At 42.5% G+C, this 7,318-nt stretch overlaps 1 pseudogene; it reads left to right on the top strand.

The window, feature by feature from the left end:
* The first annotated feature begins 1,761 nt into the window (after positions 1 to 1,761).
* On the top strand, positions 1,762 to 7,010 carry LOC123169024 (protein FRA10AC1-like; annotated as a pseudogene).
* The last annotated feature ends 308 nt before the right edge of the window (positions 7,011 to 7,318 follow it).

Here is a 7,318-nt window from a genome sequence, read left to right as displayed (position 1 = left end):
TCTCTTCCCTATCACAATTCCCATGCTCTCCTGTAAACTCCCTTCTCCTCCCTTTGCTTTCTTTTAAATTTCTCCCCTTTTTTTGCCCTCTGACTTTCCTTCCTTTTCCATGCTATTACCCAACACCTTATTTTTTGAATTTATTCTCAGACTGTTTCTCCTTTGCCTTTTGATTCTCGTTTCCCTCCTTTCCACTAGCGCGTCTTTCCCTTTTTCCGCTCATATCTTCTTCACCTACTGGCATGTCTACCAACATGGAGTTATTGTCCTTATTCTTGCTCGGGCCATCTCTTGCATCATCCTTGAAGGCTAGTTGTTTTGTTATTGCATGAACGGCCTTTCCTCTGCCAGCATCACGAGTTTTCAGCGGACTGGTGACCTCCTTCTCCCCCCATCACTGCTCTTACCGATCCATTTGCATTCTTCCTCCACAATGACCCATCACTTCTAGAGTTTGCACCGCCTCTTTCAAAACTGTACTGCCTTCGGTCTCCATGAGTCAGGCCATGTGAACCCGAGTTGTTTCTTCCCCCACTCCAACTCCTACTCCCTTCGCTGCTCTTACTGTCCGTCCATCTCCCTCTACCCCAATAATCTCCCCTCTTATTTTCTTCCTCTGCCCTCATCCACGACCCAAATTGTGACACTTCTTCCTTTGAAGGTTTTGAGGTGCACTCTTTTTCACTATGACCAATGATGCCACAAGTGTAGCAGGAATCCGGCATATGCTCGTACTCAAAGCGACGCCAGATAAGCCTTTTTTTTTTTGGATCTGACTCGTTTGTCTCCACTCCCTTGGGTTCTTCCTCATTTCTGTCCAGCATGAAACCCCTCATGAGTGGTTCATTGATGTCAAGCTTCACTTTAACCCGGAGAAATTTACCAACCGCTCTACCATCATGTCCAACATCTACGTCCAAGACCTCCACAAAATCACTTCCTATCAATTCTCTCATGGATCTGTTCATAGAACCCAGTAGTAGCCCAAACACACGTATCCATATTGTGATCAAGTTGAACTCGTACTCGTCGACAGTTTTGTTTGGATCGTAGTTCTCCATTACCAGAAGCTCCTTGTCGAACCACCAGGGTCCGTGCTCCAGGGCTCTTCTCCAACCTGTTGCCTTCCTGAAGGTGAAGAGAAAGATGTTCTCTACTAATTCCTTGCAGCCTAGCCCCTTGATCGGGCACCATATTTTCCCCAACGTATTACCAACTACACGTGCATGTGCTGGCTTCTTCAAAAAAAGCTTTCCCACTGCCCGTGAATCATCTGATGCCCAATCTGGTGCCCTATCTTTCTCCTTTCCTCCTATCTTCAAACCCTTCCTCTCCACCGCTGACAGTTTCAAGTCCTTCATCATCCCCTCTACTGCCTCCATGCCCCGTCACTCCTGCCAAGAGAACCAAACTAGGGTTTACAAGTGGTGTACGACCGTGCGCCCAAGAACATCACAAAAGGTGTGTGGATGGGGAAGTATGGAGTAGATGGACGCGGGGGGGGGGGGGGGGGGGGGGGGGGTCAGAGGTGCACAGAAACAGGTGCATATAAAACAGGCCAAGGCGCCGACGGCGAGATCACTTGGCGGCGGGCGGTGGAGCGTGGGCAAGATCTGATCGCCCTCACGATCAGCTCTCCGACAATTACGCTAACCGTCACCCAAGGGACGGACTTGCCCAACCCCAGCTGGTAAAATTCTTTGAATAGGGGGCCCTTTGTGCTCCGCTGCTAAAAAGGCCGGCCCGTGAGATGGGCTCTAGCGGACGAGGCAAGTTGGTCCAAGAGCGGCCCGCGGCCCACATCGTGGTTCTCTTCTGTCACCTCAAGGCTCCAGCCTCCAGCGTCCGGCCGCCGCCGCCGCTCGCTTAGCATCCTCCCCCAAACCCCGGCGCGGCATCCTGCCGGTGGGCTGGTGCTCGTGCGCCGGCCGCGGCTGCTGAGGGGCTCAGACGAGGCGAGGCGGAGTGGGCGAGAGAGCACGATGGCATCGCTGGGGCGGCTCAAATCCGCCATCTTCGACAGGGAGGAGAGGAGGATGTAAGGATCTCTGGCGCCCCATATCGTTGCCTCCCTCTCTTTACCTTCTTCGATTTATTACTCGTCGATTTAATTCGATTTTTTTCTGCTCGAATCGGCTATAAAAACCCTAGCTTTTTTTTTCATTCTAAATTCCGTGCTGTTAAGACTGTTAACGAGAAATGCTCACATGATTTAGTAGTACTTTTAATTATTTGAGGATACAATCCTCACATGGTTTACTACTTTTAATTCTCGAGGATACACAAACTAATCTCCCTGCACAAGTAATGCTGTGTTTTACAATGTTCTGCACGGTTTACTACTTTTATTTTTTATCTTGGTGATATCCAAAATAATCGTGCCCGCGAAGTGTAATTTACTTCTTGGCACATAATTGCCTTGTACAAGTTAGAGTAGCCTAGCGTGCTAATCGAAGGCAATGGTTTTTGGCCTTTGGGTCGATCTTTTCGTTAGTTTGCTTGTGGTTCATAGGCTGAATTGTTGCTTCACGACTCTGGACGTGGAATTGATGGATGCAGGCAGTACCAGTCGCACATCCGGGGGCTCAACGCGTACGATCGCCATAAGAAGTTCATGAAGGATTACGGTATGATCTGCTGCTGCTGCTGTTGTTTCCTGCAAAAGCATGCTGTTATTATCTTTGCCCTAATTTTTCTGATTGACTCTGGATTTGTCTTGGTTATGGTTGATGAAAATGGGTTTTTGAATAAAATAGCATGGTAACGAAATCACGAGTTAGGTAAACCAAATTATACTTGGTGGTGGGGGTTCAAAGAACAGGCAAAATTTGTAACTCGCGCAAGTCCACTAAAAACTTGCGTTTCTGATGTAACCACGCATACAAACATACTCAGCATGATGCTCCAAAATTGACCCTGCAAACTTCTTGTGCTTGTGTTATTACTAATTAGCTCAAGTGCTCACCTCTGTATGGAATTCAGCATCCAACGCACCACAACTACTGTATATGCTTCTGGCTTTGTAATTGATCACAACCATTCATTGTGCTGGTGAGCCTGCTTTAGAGTAGCTTTAAGTCTAATATATTTGTACCTTGTCTCAATGGTGAAAAGGAAACTGGGGCAGTGGCATATAATGAGTCATTTATTTGCTTAGTCTTGGTTTCCAAAAGGAACTGAATGTTGAACAGTCCCCTCTACTTAAGGAATAATTGGGGGCTACCTTCATCCATACATGGATTGTGTATTTCTACTATAACTTGTTACCTAGCTTAATATATATAACATTCTACTCCCTCCGTAAACTAATATAAGAGCGTTTAGATCACTATTTTAGTAATCTAAACGCTCTTATATTAGTTTACAGAGGGAGTAATATGCATTTTTAACATAGGATTTATGTCCTGGTCTCCAATATATTGATAACCAATCCTGTGCAATGGTGCATTTTTTTTGCCAAATGTCAACAAATAGATAGATCACTGCTTCGTTGCCAAACTTTTTTTAATGCATCCCAATCTCACAAAATAGTGGAATGAAATAATAGACCCCTGCGTTGTTGAAAGAATTGGAGATCAGACACTCAACCTTACAGTTCTTTTAACCTTAGCGTACATGATACATGTCTTTTACCTTTCAACAGTTCAGTTTTATGGCCATGAGAAAAATGTGGATAACAGTCTGCCCATCAAAACTGATAAAGATACATTGAGAGAAGGATACAGGTCTGAACCACGTCCTATTAACATATGCCTGTGGTTTTAGGAAACTCATAACTTCATAAATGCCTCACTTTTCTTCTTCTGTCATTTGAAAGGTTCATTCTTTCCGAGGAAGATGACATGGATTCAACTTGGGAGAAGAGGCTGGTCAAACGTTACTATGACAAGCTTTTTAAAGAGTATCCATTTTTAGTATATTTTATATTGCATTGTTCTTTCTATGAGGACATGTCAGTACATGGCATATTTTTCAGATAATTTTGTGAAATAACAAGTTCATGTATGCTGATGCTAATGTCCTTACATATAGTTATTTAATAGTTTGGTAATGTAAATAGGCATAAGGCATGTGAATGTATCTTAAACCTGTAAAGGGCATATATCTCTTGCTGTCCTCTGTATTGGTATGCTCTTCTGCATGAAGACTTAAGTGCTTCATGGTTTCACCTCAGTGCCTCATGAACTTGTGCTTTCTGTCAACCAGTATTGATCATTGCTTGTACAAATGGGAGCTGTATTTGATGTGTGTGCTGTTATTTGTAATTTTGTAAGACTTAACTATAGTGTGCTTATGGTCCTTAACTTGAGGCAGGTATTGCATTGCTGACATGACCCAGTATAAAAAAGGCAAGGTATGGTGCTTTAACCCTATGTCAATGAATAATGTTTCTTGATGTAAACATGTAGTTTCTCCTTTAGTCTTGAATGATATACAAAAGGAAGAATGCATGGCATGACTTTTGGAGGGACATCTAAAGGCAACAATAGTGTCCTTCCAATTGTGACTTTTGTGACTTTGATGAATTCATATTTCATAAAATTAATGCACATGCAGGAATAACTAGAAAATTGTTTTTTTGGTTGTGCATATTGCAAGAACCATGTTTGCCAACCTGCCCATTCTTCATATCATGTTCTGGCAGGCACGCACAAACACTGATCATCCTTGTAACACAGAAGTGAACAACAATTAATGATATGGCAGTCGTGCATTTTCAGTGACAGGATGATGAATGGATGCCCAACCAGTTTTTTTCCTTCTAAAATCATCCGTAGTTTTGGATATGAATCCCATCTTACAAGGGTATATTCTCCTGCAGATTGGATTGAGATGGAGAACAGAAAAGGAAGTGATATCTGGCAAAGGTATTCTTAAGCAATCCCGTCTATTAATTTCCATCTAAAATCATTTCTCTGAAAAGTATGACTGAACTTAAATTGTATCAGTATTCTGTTGCTAGTAACAGACCATTCAAATGGAAGTCTAGAACTTAAAAGGGTATTTAAAGAAATTGTAATTAAAGGTTACTGAGCTTAAAGCTTTATTTCTTTACACTATTAGGCATACTTTTCTTTTATTTAGCTGTATGTCTGAGTGCAGTTGGGGTGCTTGCACCAAATTACCACCAAACTCAAAAACAAATCATAACTGAATCTCTAAATTTTGGAAGCCATCATTGTAGTTTTCTTTTCTAATTATACTAAGGTGGTAGAAAATACAGAATTTGTTTTTTTTTTCTGAAAATTGTATATTTGCTTAAACAGGATCGGATATTTCTTGTTCAGAATCAATACAAAATCTTTAGCAATGGTCAGAATATGCTCTTTTGCAGGGCAATTTATCTGTGGTAATAGGCGTTGTGATGAAAAACATGGGCTAGGCAGTTATGAGGTATGTTCTTGACTAAATCCTATTGCTCATGCTAAAATGTGTAAAACACAAAACACATTTTATAAAGAACTGTTTCAGCTGTATTTGTAGCACTTACATTTCTCTCTTATCATTATCAGGTGAATTTTTCTTATGTTGAAGCAGGGGAGCAGAAACAAGCACTAGTGAAGCTGGTAGCTTGCAAGAGGTTAGTGAATCCACTGTTCCTTAATAGGATTTGTTTGAACCAGATTTGGCACTGCTCTTTCTTACCATGATAGTTATATTTCTTTTACTTTTCCTTGGACCACTGAATCTTGCTTCGTCTTTTGTGCTTTCATTTTGTTCAAGCAAGTGCCCAATTGATTATTTAGCCTGATTGTAGTACATTATGAAAGATGTGCAGAAAAGCTTGCTTATAAGAGGCTGAAGGAGAAAGAGAAAGAGAAGGAGGGGATCCCTACGGTGAAAAGGAAATTGAGTTGAAAGACAGGGACAAGAGAAAGAGGTATCTTAAGTTCTTGTTCTTGTCCAACCCCATTATTTTGTTATACACTAGATTCTTTGACTGTTCAAACTGCAGAGAACACGAAGGAAGTGATGATACCTCTGAGGATGAGGCCAAGAAAGATAGAAGAAAGAAAAAAGGTACAGCTGATTGGATACGCCTTTTATATTGGTCATGTACTTTGTTGGGTTGGGGGGCAGGGGTCTAATGCTTAGTTAATGGCTTGCTTGGCTACTGTACTCCTCAGGCGGCCAAATCTCAAACAGGGTTTTTATAACATCCCCGTGGCCTATTGGCACCATCCTTTTTCCTGAAACCCGAACAGCACTTTTCAAGATATTTGGCACCTAAATGTTCGAGTTCACTTGACTCAGGGTAACTCTGTGTGTGGTTTCCACCTGGGAATGGGCCCAGGTCACGGCTGATCTCAGGCCTTGTAAATAAGGCCTATTTGGAACACATATCTTGTGTTTATTCATGTACGCAAATGTCATGGCTCTGCACTCAGTAGAACATATGCCTGCATTGGGCTCACCAGAACCTGCGACAGCCTTGGGCTTCGTCGATTATTCTGTGCTCATGCATGCATCTTGTGTTTGTTTATTGGGGATTTAGGGATGCCATAGATTCCAGTGGCATGAAACTTACTCTTGCAAAAATGCTGCAGATCGGAAGGGAGCTTCTTCAAGGGGTTCAGGAAACAACGAAGAAGGTTTCGAAGAGTTCCTCGAAGGCATGTTCCCATGATCTGGTTATCTTAGTGGCTACAAAAAGCTCTTCCATGCTCTTTCAGGGAAAAAACAAGCACGGATCTTGTAACAAAGCCATTAGTAGCGGTGTACCAAATCGTTGCAAATCCGACCCTTGATGTGCTTTGACTATAAGTCAATGTAGGTGCGCTATCTGTAATTATGTGTGCCCGTGTTGTTTCATTTTCACATCGCGTTCGTAGCTGTGAGAGATGCCTGTTACTCTGTTAGTCAAAGAAAAGATGAATGTAACTACTTGTGGGTCTACTTTAGTGTTACACTGAAGGAGCAACATTGACTTCTGTATCTATATCAGTGTTCGGTGATGGAGAGGTTCGGTGATGAGCTTCTGTATCTATATCAGCTAGCTTGCCTGGTTTCAAGGTCCTATTTACTTGAGATGAGCAGTGCACTGTGCACCAGACTGCTTTTCAAGGTCTCGTTTTCGTCTCTGTAAACTTTGGCGACGGCTCACGAAAGGCCGTGACGCTATGTGGTGATGTAGAGCATTGTGTAGGTAAAACAGAGCATCAACTCTCCCTCAACTCCGTCGCTCGTGCTGCCGGATGGTAATTTTATGCTTCCTACTTCCGACTGATGTACTCTAGTGCAGTCCCACTCTTTTTAGTTTTGACTCATGTTGGGTAAAGTTCTAATTAGGGCGTACACTTTGCACTAAATGAAAATG

Source organism: Triticum aestivum, chromosome 7D (assembly GCF_018294505.1).
Source record: "Triticum aestivum cultivar Chinese Spring chromosome 7D, IWGSC CS RefSeq v2.1, whole genome shotgun sequence".
Lineage (NCBI taxonomy): Eukaryota > Viridiplantae > Streptophyta > Magnoliopsida > Poales > Poaceae > Triticum > Triticum aestivum.
Note: the sequence above shows the minus strand (reverse complement) of the source record. Positions and strands in the feature narration are given on the sequence as shown.